A 12,765-nucleotide genomic window follows, 5' to 3' on the forward strand; every position below is an offset into this window, starting at 1 on the left:
AGAGGAAATACTCTTCATACTGGGGCGTGGAGAGTTCTACTGGAATCTAATGGGTAGAGGCCTTGGGATGTTGCTAATCATCCTACAGTACCCAGGACAGCCCCAACAAGAACTACTGGCCCCAAATATCACTGTTGAGTACATGGAGAGCTCAGCTCCTGCCCTGCCCCCAGCGTTCCGAGCAGGCGTCCCCTCTCCCTGCTGTTCTCACCTCTCCTGACCCTGTCCACCCCCAGTCCCCTCCTCTTGCATCTTCAGTTCCAGTGCTTCTGAACCTGCATGTGCTTTTTCTCCAAGGCCAGCCCTAACCTCTCAACCATCCCGCCCCTTTCTCTCCTCCTCTAGCAGGGACACTCCACTAGAGGGCGCTCGCGCTCCTGCTTCAGCTTCTGTGGATCTTTCCATCACCTGAGACAAATGAATGCAAGTGTTTTAAAGCCACAAACCCAGCCCTCAAATACTCTTCAGATTTGCTCAGGGTGAAGCTCCTGCATCAGACATCAGGTTCCACAGGGGAGAACCTCACACAGGAACCAAACCCGGGACTCAAATCATTAGAGAGAGGGATGAACAGTGTAAGCTGGGCACTGAGGACCCTGGTGTCCTCTCCCGGTGAGTGGTAAATACACCACTGCTTTTTATCACTCATCTACTGATGGGCACTTGGGTTGCTTCCATATCTTAACTATTGAAAATAATGCTGCAATGAACATAGAGGTGCATATGTTCTTTCCTATTAGTGTTTTGGATTTCTGTGAATATATACTCAAAAGTGGAATTGCTGTGTCATAGGCAGTTTCATTTTTAATATTTTTATGAATATTTTTATAAATTGTATTGCTTTTTAGAGAGAGAGAGAGAGAGAGAGAGAGAGAGAGAGAAACATCAATGTGAGAGAGAAACATCTATCAGTTCCCTTCCACATGTGCCCAAACCAGGTATTGAGCCTGCAACCTCGGTATGTGCCCTAACCTGGAATCTAATACAACACATTTGGGTGTAGAGGATGATGCTCCAACCAACCATGTCACACAGACCACGGCTCATTTTTAATTTTTGAGGACCCTCCATACTGTTTTTGATGGTGGCTATACCAATCTGCATTCCCACTAACAGTGTACAAGGGTTCCCTTTAATCCACAGTCTCTCCACAATCTCTTGTTGTTAATTGATGACAGCCTTTCTGACAGGTGTGAGGTGCTATCTCATTGTGGATTTAATTTGCATTTGTCCAATGATTAGTGACATTGCGCATCCTTTCACATGTCCATTGGCCACCTGTGTGTTCTCTTTGGAGAAGTATCTATTCAGGTCCTTTACCCATGTCTTGATTGGATTGTTTGTGGTTTTTTTTGGTGTTGAGTTTTATAAGTTCCTTATAAATTTTAGGTATGAAGCCCTTTTCAGATTTATCATCAAACAAATCCTCCTATTCAGTAGATTGTCTTTTTGCTGTTGTTGATGGTTTCCTTTGCTGTGCAAATAAATTTTAGTTTGATGTAGTCCCATTTCTTTATTTTTTTTCTTTTGTTTCCCTTGCCCGAGGCGATCCATCAGAAAAAAAAAATATGTCCAAGATTTTACTGCCTATGTTTTCTTCTAGGATTTTTATGTTTTTGAGTCTAACATTTAGGTAGTTAATCCATTTTGACTTTATTCTTGTGTATGGTGTAAGAAGATGATCTAGTTTCTTTCCTTTTTTTTTTGCATGCATCTATCCAATTGTTCAAGCACCATTTATTGTTTATACATGTTTACAACATTGTATGTTCTTGCCTTCTTTGTAGAATATTAATTGACTATAAAGTCATGGGTTTATTTTCGGGCTTTCTATTAAATTATACTACTTAGGGAAATGTTTCTCAAACTCTTAGTGCTCTTGAGAATTCGTGAAGTGCTTTTTGATATGGAGATTCCTGGACTCCATGTTCTCATGGCCAAACCTGAGATAAATGGGGCGGCAGTGGAGATGTGCTGCCCTCTGGTGGTGAACTCTGCAAGGCCTAGCAAAGGGGTGGGTGTCATTCTAACTTTGGGAAGGAAGGAAGGTGAAGAGTGATTCCATCTACAACAAGAACCTTTGTTAGATATAGAAGACCTCACCATGAATCCTTGAATTTAAAATAAATATTTGTTCAAGGACTCTCAAATTCCCTTACCTTGCTTGATGCAGAGACCCATCACACACACACACACACACACACACACACACACACACACACCTCAGGGAACCTTCATGGTCATGGACAGCACCAGGCAGCCAACAGGAGCAGAGCAAAGAGAGTGACTGGCACCAAAGATGTCCCTGGGCAGTCAGCTCAGAATCTGCTCTGAGGGCTGAGATGGGGCTGGGGAAGGGGCAGCACCTGCAGGAAGTGGGGAGGGGACCAGGGGAGTGGGTACTGCTGACCAGGAAGGAGCACTATTCCCAACAGAGGACACATCTCTCTGCAGCCCTATGAATACAGAGGGGCCCGGGCCTGGCTGTCCCTGCCTCATCCCAACACCAACCCTGAGCCAGGATGCTGAATTTGCAGTCTGCCTCCCAAGTGGGTGAGATTGAAGGTGATGGTGAACTTAAAAGCTTGTCCTCAAAAAATAAGAAAATGTCCATGCATTCTCTATCAAATTCCCAAGACATTCGCTCCTGACATCTAAATTAGCAGGAAGTTCCATCATTTCCTAAGTTCCTGCCCCAAAGGTCCACTTGCAGACACACAAGGTGATAACAATTGTCCCTGCATTTCTCCTTTGTTCAGCTGCTGCCACCTCCTGGTGGGTGATGGTAATCAGGACATGGAGCCTGAGAGCCTGGTCTCACAGCTGACCAGGAAGGCAGGACTGGGCCTCCACACTGGTGGGGTCAGGGGCAACAATGCCCCTTCTGCAGCCCTGGGGGGACTGGGCAGTTGTGCAGACGGGACTGCCCGAGTGTGAGGGGGACAAAGAGTTGATGCAGGACAGATTGGGAAAGGACTGAGGCCTCAGCTGGGAGTACTGAAGGGGAGGTAATGGAATGTTCACAGGGAAAAGGCAGATTCTGCAGATAAAATGCTCTGGCGCACTGACTCATCTGCAGCCGCTAAGCAGGTTGTGTGCCTCCTGCTGGCCCTCATCTCACAGCTCCCACCTCGAGGAATAAGGCTCTCTCCACACGTCCACCTGCCCTCCCTCACCTGTGCTCCTTCACGGTCCATCTACATGAAGGGGTTCTGGGTTAGGGAGGTCCTCATGCTCTCACTTCCTGGGTCCTGATCTGGAGTTGATGTGGAAGCTTGACACCACCTGCTCCCTCAGGTCCTGAGAGAACCTCCCTCACCCACCCTGAGCAGGCCTCCCCTTGAGTGCCATCATTTGGACACTTTCTTCTTTCTATGGGGGTCAGCTGCTTTCTGGCCCTTAGGGAACGTGTGACTCTCTGTGTACAGGGATGAATAACAGAAATAGGCAGAGAGAACTTGCATTAGAGTTCACAGAAGATGATCTAGCTGAACCTTTGAAAGCTTAAAATCCTAGGAGTGTCTATAAAATCAATATTTTCAGACAAAACACAAAGGTGGCTTTCACCATTTCCTTAAGAGCACAGCTGCCAAAAGGACAGTAATGATGAACTAGACGTCTATGCACCACAGTTACTGGTAAAACAACCTTGTTTCTTTGTCCTTAAAAGAGCATTCCAGTGCGTTATCTTCATGTTCACTATGTAGAAAGGGATTGCCTTTCAGTCACTATGGCTTCCCACCATCCTGATGCAGCTGGCTCTCTATAACTGTTGTGACTGGATAGAAGTGACCCTTTCTCCTTTTAAATATCAAACACAAGACTAGAGGCAACCCCTGAGCCCTCTCCCAGTGCCCACCACCTGCAACCACGTTATGGGGCACCACTTTGCCCTACTGTCTCTGTGTCCATGAGGACACAGGACTGGTGTGCCCTCAGCACCATCCTACAGTCGCAGTGCCAACCACACTGGAACCCTGTGCAACTTACTCGGGTCACATCCAAACACTTGGGGTCTTTCTGGAAGCAGAATCCTTGCTCCAAGGCACTCACCCCCACCTCCAGAGCAATAGCAGGAATGCGGGGCCTGTGCCCGCCAGAGCCCGAGCTGTATCCAGTCCATCCAATGTGATACTCGGTCACACCTGGTCCCAGCAACCACCTGCCAAGATGCAACCCTACTAGCACTGTCATTCCAGGCACGTGGCGGACACTGAGGCTTGGAGGTGCTTTCCCACGCTCTGATCCCATCACCGGGCCCTTCTCTCCAATTCTGGGGGGTTATGTGAGGCAGAGGGTTTGGTCTGGTCCACACTGAGAACGGAGTGCAAACCAGAACCTCAAGATCGTTTTTCTGAGCGCAGAGGGACCCCTCCCTGTCCTCAGGGCATGTACCCAGATCAGCAGGGCCTCCACCATCCTAGGATCCCCCAGGCCCCAGTAGCAGGGAGACTGTGCTGAGCGCTCAGGCAATGAGAAATGAGCCCGAGGTTTGACAAGCAACCATTCTTCTTCCAGAGCCCAGCAGTGAAGGCAGGAGGTGGAGGCCATTGGCGATGATGCCCCAGATGAGAAATGGGGTGGTCCCTTCCTTTTGCCCTGGGAGGCCTCTGAACAGAAGCCTTCGCTCCTGTAAGGGAGGATGAGACACAACCTGATAGCTGTCTCCTTGATCCTTATCTGCTGACCCCCTGCTGTGGGGACCACACCAGCCCAGGGCACCAATCCTCAGCTGGTTGAGGACTCAACTCCAGGGCCTCAGGTTGGACCTGAGTCCACAGCAAAGGCCACTAGTGGGGTCCATTTTCCACTAAGGACACCCACCTGCTAGTGCTCCCACAACCACCCAAAAGTCTAGCCCCTCTAGGCACCTCTGGAGACTTGAGTCCCAAGGCCTCTGTGTGAACCCAGGAGGAGGCCATCCAGGACCCCTTTGGACATGAACTATCAAAACCCTTGTGATCCCCCTGCCTGCCCCCTCCTTCCTTGCCAGGAAGGCTCACCTGTCCCATTTGCTTTATTAGCATAGAGACTGTCATATTCAGTCTTGTTAAAACTCAGAGTAAAATTGGTCTGCATAAGGATTTTCAGCTTTGGACAACATCCCTGGCCTCTATCCAGTAGGTATCAACAGTTCACCCACAGTTCTGACAGCCCGAAATACCTCCAGATGTTATCAACTATCTCTGGAAGAAAAAATCAATACAGTTGAGAACCACTGAACTAGACCTAAATATTGTATAAGGCTCCATCTAAAATAGGATGATAATGAATGAAAAAATTTGAGAAAGACCTTATATGCAGCACAATGCTATGTCAATAAATACAAAATAATATTTCAGGAAGAATACAGATGATCAGAAATGAGGTAAGAGGTCCTTTGGACACTTTCATGTTCTGCTCTTCCATCCAAAGCATCTGTAAATACTTTTCAAACATGAGTCTCATGGCTTTCCCTAGTTATACAGCCAGAAAACACAGCTGCAAACAGAGCAGCCACTTGTCTTTTAGAGCTCACTTTCTAAAAAGTGTGGAGACAGAAGATAAACAAGTAAGCAAATATATCCTGTCAGTTGAGGGTATGAGTTATAAAGAAAAATAATTTGTTTCTTCTGCGGAACAGACATTGGCATTTTGGATGGAAAAATGCCTTGTTAGGTAAGATCTTCCTGAGCTTTTGCCATATTTTTTATCTTTCCCTCCATACTGAGTTCCGGAAGGCCTATCGAATCACTGATGGAGCCAAAATACTCCCACAATAGACATGCGCACACACACTTCCAAATGCTCTATGAGTAGCAGGGATGGGTGGCGGGTAGGATATGGGGAAGGGTGACAGTGCCATCCCCAGTTGAGAAAACTTATAAATCTTTAACATTTTAGGTGCTGTGGCATTCTCCTCAGGGAGCAGGAGGCTTCCAGGGGAAGTGAATAGGTCTGTGACCCACCCGTGATGACCAGGCAAGGATCTGAATAAACAAGACCCTTCCTTCATTTGCTCTTTTTCTGCTCATGGAATTTTTTCTTAGCAGAAATTCACCTGAAACTCGAAGTCCATTCTTTCCTGGGGCACACAGGGAAAATATTATGTCTAAATTATCCCATCCCCCAGCCCTATTTCTGGGGAAAAGCAGTTGCGGTGGGGGCAATATTAACAGAAAAGGGTGAGAGTCACGAGAACTCCTGTCCAGTCAGGAAAGCACTGGGCTGTCCTCACACTGCCCCTGGAAACAGGGAACCATGGACAGCTCCCAGCCTCTCTCCCTTTGCAAATACAGGTAGGCACCCAAGAAAACAGAAAATGGGGCCAGCTGCTGTCCACACAAATACAAGCAAGGAAGGTGGACACATGTTGGGTGTAACTTCTCAGCTCCTCGCCCAGCGTCCTGAGCCCTCCTGCCCTCTTCAGCCCAGGCTCTGGAGGAAAAGCACCCACAAAACCAGCAGCTCTTCAGAAAAGCCACCATCTGTTGCATCGCATCTTCCTCATGACCTTCCTCTCACCTGCTCCTTGTTATCCCTAGTCCACATATACTGCAGCCTCATGATCTTGGTACATCAAGACTTGCCTTTGCCCAGCCAGCATGGCTCAGTGGTTGAACATTGACCTATGAACCTGGAGGTCACAGTTTGATTCCAAGTCAGGGCACACGCCTGGGTTTCGAGCTCTATCCCCAGTGTGGGGCATGCAGGAGGCAGCCGATCAATGATTCTCTCTCATCATTGATGTTCTTTCTCTCTCTCCCTCTTCCTTCCTCTCTGAAATCAATAAAAATATTTTTTTAAAAAGACTTGCCCTTGCCACCTTGTATCTGCCCACATGGTCTCCACCTAGGATGCCCTCTGCCTTTCTCCATGAACCTGCTCCACGGATGGACACAATGTGGCCCCTCTGAACTCCCACCTCCAACTCTCCTCCTTCGTGCTGCGGCATGTCCAGTAGTTACCCATCTCATGTCACGTGTCCTATGGATCCCTGAGTTTCCGAAAGACAGGCAGGAGGACTCGTTGTGCTTCTCAATGGGCCATGACTCCTACATAAGGGTCTGGCACAGGAAAATGGATGTAGGTATTCAGAGCATGAATAAAGAAAGGAAAGGTGGGTAAATGGGTGGACACTGCTTCTGCTACCACCTAATTACTATGGATGTGCTGAGTGTGTAAAGAAATGCACATTTACAAAGACTCCCAGGGTGTATTGGTGCAAATTTTACACAGATAATGTGTATGTTTCTCTCCTAAATTTTTTGCTTTAAAAAAATTAAATTCACATTACCTAAAATTCACCATTTTAGCCACTTTAAAGTGTGGGGCCAGGGAAATGTGGTCCATCCAGTTCTATCAGAGCTCTGTGCTGTGGGATAGACCAGGATGGCTGAGTCCTGCACTAACTGTCACTGCAGGCAAAGGTCAGAGCTTATCTCTGCCCAGGGGTTCGTGTCCACAGCACTTATCTGAATCCTGGTCAGTTGCCTGGGTCAAGATTACCAGAGGGTACAGGTCCCCTCATGTCCACCAGAGGCAACAATGGACACACAATGGTGTTTGTCACACACCACATCCCCCACCTTGTGCTCCCTCTCCCCCCAACACACACACAGAGAAAAACTGCTAGACTCACTTGACACACAAATGTTTTCAAGTACCCTGATAGTGGCATCAAAGATGGTTTTAGGAGAAGAGTGACCACCATCCTTAGACAAAATAATAGACATTCCTTTGCTAGAAAAATGATCCTGCCTCAGGAGAAGTGACATCTGCCCCAGTGTGCACCTCCCAGAGAGAGTGAGCTGAGGAGACACCTGTTCTGTTTGAATGGGGTAGGTGTGAGTCTCCTATAAGTGCAAATTCATACTTCCTTTCCTTGCTCTCTCCCTACAGATGAACATGCCCAAGGAACCTCGGCATCTTTCTCCCTGGCCATCATGGGCATCATGACTTGGGTCCAGATTGGGCAAACTCTAACACGAACCCTTGGGTACCTTCTGTTCCCAGAAACCTGTGGACCCTTCTTCAGACCAGCATCCCCTTTATCTAACTTTTGCTTTGCATGGGGGAGGCTGAGAGGCTCCCCTCATCCGCAAAGGGGTCTCCCTTCTTGTCTGAGTCCTTTATTCCTGGTTCTATGACATTCTCCTGTGCTCATCTAAAGAGGATGACTTTTCAATAGGCCCTTGACTAAGGCAGCCCCAGCCACCCAACACTCTCCCTAAACCCAGCCCAGGAAGCATCTGTGGCTACTGGCCCCAAGGACAGCCACATCCTCCATCCCCACCTACTTGCACTGAGATTGCTGTCACCTGGGCCCGAGTTCCTTTCAAATCCAAAGCTTCAGCACAAACACCTCTCACACCCCCAGAGAGTGGACCCTCCAAGCTGACCAGAGAGCCCATATCCATAGGCATCTCCTTACCTGGCTCACTCTCCTCCACCACTCCAGGAGCACCTGGGACTCTGGGGTTCCATAAGCTGGGACACCTAAATGCCTTCTCAGAGAAAAATATCTCCAAGTCCTCCCCCACTCAGCTCACTGCTAAATCTTACACCTGTATCTCTTTATCCTGACAGAACCAGGAAGTCTGTGCATCCGAGAATAAACTGTTAATTCAGAGAGAGAGAGAGAGAGAGAGAGGAAGAGATACAAAAGCTTGGGCAGATTGGAATGTGATGTGGATTTATCATTCAAGACAGGAGTAGGGAACATCCAGCCCTTGGACCATATAAGACCCATGAGATCATTTGGTCTGACCCTAGGGGTAAGTTAATTAAATGTTTGACCAAATACAGCAGGCTAATTTTTAAGTTGATAATTTTGTATGGCCCATGAATGATGTTATAAATATCCAAATGGCCCTTGGCAGAAAAAAAGGTTCCCCACCCCTGATTTAAGATCTGCTCATCCACCGTGGGAGAATTCAGAGAATGCACCTTTGCCATGACTATGAGGTATGAGTCTGTAAGGGAGTCCAAGTATTCTTGAAGAGCTGGCTCTTCTCTGTAAGGTCAGAAACTACACTGGGAACTGCTGCCACTGAATAGGGAAACCTAAATGCGATGAGGCTAACAGGCAGCACTTAATCACCAAAAGCAAGAGAGGCTGTGGTCACCATAACTGACAAAGCAGTCATCAGAATAGTCTGACTCACAGAGACCAGTGGCACTGGCTAGTTGGTCATAGAAATGAAATAGATAGGAAGTTTCCCAAATTCTTACTTGATCTGTATAAGCAGAAGAGCTCTAGATCAAGTGAACAGAGTCTAACTTGAATTATAGAAACAGAGTGTGTGGCCCCTCAGTCAATTTCCAGACTTGAACCAATATCTGTATTGAGTCAAAGGAAGACTGGGTCCCCTTGAGGAAAGACCACAATATACTACCAAACATTTATAGTTATTCTTTTTCCTAGTCTTCCCAAAGAGACCTATGATCTTTTACCAGGGTAAGTGTGAATTGGGGAAAAATAAATAATCTGGGTCAGTTGAGGCACCTAGGAACCTCATCCACAGCTCCCTCAGTGTGTTCTCCTTCAGCCTTAAAGAGCTGTGCCCTGGCCGGGAGGCATGGAGGATATTAAAAATGGCGGCGGAAAAAGTGCAAGCTACACTGCCACTCTCCCAGGACAAAACTGGAAATACAACTAAAATACAAAAAACAAACAAACAAACAACAAAACAAACAAAAAAACACGCCCTAACCGGTTTGGCTCAGTGAATAGAGCGTTGGCCTGTGGACTGAAAGGTTCCAGGTTCGATTCCGGTCAAGGGCATGTACCTTGGTTGCGGGCACATCCCCAGTAGGAGGTGTGCAGGAGGCAGCTGATCGATGTTTCTCTCTCATCGATGTTTCTAACTCTCTCTCCCTCTCCCTTCCTCTCTGTAAAAAATATAAATAAAATATATATTTAAAAAAAAACAACCTGAAAAATCAAGTGAAGAATCGCTGGAGAGAACCCTGATAACCAAGGACGAAAAGTGGAAACTGCATAGAGACTGGTAGGAAGTGCAGAGACACGAGAGGGGTGGCCGGGCTCCCACAGACAACAGCTGAAGATCCAGAGGGATATCATAGCTGTGGGGAGTTCCCACTGAGAACTCTGGGGTCTAATCCCCAAGCTGGGCTCCCCAGCCCAGAGCACCAAAACTGAGAAAGGTGCCCACATAACATCTGGCCATGAAAAGCAGCAGGGTTGTTGTCTGCCAGTGAGGGATGGCTGGAAATGCAGGCACCCTCTCAAAGAACCAACACACAAAATTTCATGTGCAGTTGTGAACGAAAGGGGCCACATGCTGACCTGACAAGCTCAGGGGAGGTCTGCATGGCAGTCTTGCAAACTCAGAGACGTAAAGTAACCACAAAGGATGGTCTGAAATTAAACTTTAACTAAAAGCAGTTATGATGGGCAGTTATGTCCTAGGCCGGTGTCTTCACTGAGGTCAACCTTTACCTTAACTGAGCCTATCTGTCTTTTTGCATCTATGATAACATATCCTTGAAGTGTCTGGGTAATTTGTAACTTCCTTTTTTTCTGGAGCCCCTGGGGCACAACCAAATGTGCTGGGCTCCAGGACAGATACCACAAATTTCTTCATTATCATGTTAATTGTTCCTGCACCCACCTAAATATGTATCCATCATTTTACTTTTTATCCAATCCCAGGGGTTCTCCCCTACCCACCGCTTTGCTTTATACCACCTCCTTAATCTATCACCAATGAATTTCAAGTAACATACCTACGTCCCTCCTTTGATTTCAATGTATAAATACAAATGTAACCCACCATTCTCCGGAACATTATCTCAGTTCATTGAGGTTCTGCTTCCCTGACTATGTCGACAGCTTGGCTCAAATAAACTCACAAAAATTCTTTACAGGTTCCAATGGTTTTCTATGTTAACACAGCCACTCACCTTGGGCTCCAGCAGAGGGAGGGCAGAGTGGACTAGAGCTCTGTGAGAAGAGTCCAGGGTTGGGAGCTCTGGGGTTGAAGCTCAGACGACAGTCACCCGTTTCCTGTGCTGAGTCATTCCCTGGCGCCGTGGAGGACATCTTTCTCCAATGGAACTTTGCTAACCAGGTGGTTTTGGACTTGGAAAAAGGCAGTTGCCATACCCTGTTGGAAGAATTCTTGTCCTACACTGTGGTCCATAGCCTAAGGCTAATCAAGATTGCAGGCCTTGGCGAATCTTTGGAGGCTTTGAGTCTTTGCCTGATCTCCTGGTGGGCCTAGGGCTAGGAAAAGCAGAGCCTGGTGCACATCTTGGTCCTTTCCAAAGGCATCCAGCTCCAGCAGAGGGAGCCACAAGCTGTGGATTGCTGATAGCCCCAAAAAGTGTACTCAGGGCCATTCAGAAACAGTGTCTTACATTGTCCTGCACTAGAGATTGGGCGTCATAGCAGATCTACCTAATACACAGACACAAATCCAAACAGACAGCCAAAATGGAGAGACAAAAAAACAATCCCCAAATTAAAGAACAAGAGAATTCTCCAGAAGAAGAGATAAATGGAATGGAGATAAGAAATGTATCTGATATAGAGTTCTGAATAATGATGGTAAAGATGCTCAATAGCATGAGAAAAGATATAGTAACTATGAAAAAAGAACATTAGGAACTAAAGAATGACATAAACTAATAAAGAACACATTGGAAGGAATACATGGCAGATTAGGGGAAGCCAAGGATTAGATCAGTGTATTAGAAGTCAGGGTGGAAAAAATCACTCAATCTAAGAACCAAAAAATAAAATAAAATAAAAAACAGGAGGACTGCTTAAGGGAGCTGTGGGACAATATGAAAATAACAATCTATACTAATAAAAGGGTAATGTGCTAATTACACCGGGAGACCTTCCTGACATCCTTCCGGACAAAGCCATGGTGGCGGGGCTGAGGCAGAGGCAGTTAGGGGTGATCAGGCCAGGAGGGGAGGGCAGTTGGGGGCAAGCAGATGGTGGTGGTGGGTGATTGGGGGCTATGGGGGGGGGCAGTTGGGGGTGATCAGGTCGGCGGGCGGGGCAGTTGGGGGCAAGCAGGCCGGCAGGGGCGGGGGGTGGTTGGGGGAGATCAGGGGAGGCAGTTGGGGGCAAGCAGGCCAGCATGGAGGGCAGCTGGGGGGGGGAGTTGGGGGCAATCAGGCCAGCAGGGGGGGCACTTGGGGGCAATCAGGCTGGCATGGGGGGCAGTTAGGGCTGATCAAGTGGCAGGGGGGGCAGTTGGGGTGAGCAGGCCAGCAGGGGGAGCAGTTGGGGACGATCAGACCAGGAAGGGGGGGGGCAGTTGGGAGCAATCAGGCCAGCAAGAGGGGGCAATTGGGGGTGAGGAGGCCAGCAGCGGGGGCAGTTTGGGTGAGCAGGTCGGTGGGGGGGGGCAGTTGGAGGCGAGCAGGCAGGCAGGGGGGAGTAGGGGGTGATCAGGCCGGCAGGCAGAGTGGTAAGGGGCAATCAGGCAGGCAGGCAGGTGAGTGGTTAGGAGCCAGCGGTCCCGGATTGTGAGAGGGATGTCCGAGGGGTCCCAGGTTGGAGAGGGTGCAGGCCAGGTTGATGGACACACACCCCCATGCACAAATTTCGTGCACTGGGCCACTAGTATTCACATAATATGTGTGCCAGAAGGGGGCAAAAGGGAGCAAGGGATAGAGAATGTGTTTGAAGAAATAATGGCAGAAAACTTCCCTAAACTGGTGAAGAAAAAAGTCCCACAAGTTCAGGAGGCACAGAGAGTCCCAAGCAAGAAGAACCCAAACAGGCCCATGCCTAGACATATC

This window comes from Eptesicus fuscus, chromosome 21 (genome assembly GCF_027574615.1).
Source record: "Eptesicus fuscus isolate TK198812 chromosome 21, DD_ASM_mEF_20220401, whole genome shotgun sequence".
NCBI lineage: Eukaryota > Metazoa > Chordata > Mammalia > Chiroptera > Vespertilionidae > Eptesicus > Eptesicus fuscus.